This window comes from Phalaenopsis equestris, unplaced genomic scaffold, assembly GCF_001263595.1.
Source record: "Phalaenopsis equestris unplaced genomic scaffold, ASM126359v1 Scaffold000082, whole genome shotgun sequence".
NCBI classification, from domain to species: Eukaryota; Viridiplantae; Streptophyta; class Magnoliopsida; order Asparagales; family Orchidaceae; genus Phalaenopsis; species Phalaenopsis equestris.
In genome coordinates, this window is record NW_018164524.1 from 228,779 (window position 1) to 230,048 (window position 1,270).

Consider the following 1,270-nt stretch of genomic DNA (forward strand, 5'->3'; position numbering starts at 1 on the left):
AAAATTTTGAAATAAGTACAAAACTAAACATTATACAAACACAATATTTTGCTAACATATCCACAATACTAAACAAAAAACAATTACAAAGATATTAAAATGCAAATGAAAATCACATCACATTACAATTTTACAAAGTACTAATCAACATCTATTATAACTACACATGCGAATTTCAACTACCACACTAAAAAATTATAACAATAATTAAAAATTATCCAATTGCAACATAAAATAAAAATGAAAGTACAAACAAACAAAATCTATCTTTATTACACAAATTACAAAAATAAAAGTACATCAATACTATCATATATCAAAATTCCATGCTATATATTTATCTCCCTGGTCAGCAGGTGGATTGGGCTGATAATGAGTTTAACGGGGGCATTCAGGAAAAGTAACATCAGGCTCACCTCTGTAGTGTCGAGCCTGAGCTTCGTAGTAAGCTATCTCAAAGTCAGAATGTCTCTATAGGTACTCAATATCATAATCATGTATACATTCTAATCCCCCAACTCTTTCATTTATTAGCTCTATACTCTTTCGCTGCAAGGTCAACTCATTCATTAAATCATTCAGGGTAGGGGAACTAGAGGAAGGAAAGTCATAACTAGTAGAAGGGACATCTCTACTAGTAAAAGGTTCTTGACTCCTACTCCCAGATCTCTATTTTTCATGGGACTCATATGTCTTCAAATTAGCTTTACTAATGGGTTTCATAGGGTAAACCCATTCTTCATCATCTCCAGCTTCAACTCCAGAAAGTTGGCAAAAGTGCATAAATGAAGCTAGGATGTCCCAGTCCTCCACTTGTTTCACTCTTTGTCATGGTCAATATATTCTTAAAAATAATTCTCCCCACATTTATAGTTCAATTATTTTAAATACAGAAATTCAGATTAGCTCTATCTTTTGTTACCTCGCTATGATGATAGTAGGTAACAGAGTAGATGAAATAAAATAGTGCCACGCTTTAGATGTGACATTCAACATGAAAGCAGAAAAAATTACATGTTCTCGTTGCTTAGTCTTCCATGTCCCTTTCCCATCAGTGAGAAAGTTGATGACATCATTCAGTGGGCCTTCCATTGTACTGAAGGTTTCATAATGACAGCTATAGGAGTCTGGGACTTCATAAAAGGAGTTAATGCGGGCGGCACTAAATTCAACAAAAAATCCCCGCACTCGAATGGTTCCGTCCTCAGAATAATACACATTGGCATAAAATTCTTTCACAATATTTGCAGCAGCCTTATTGGTGGTATAA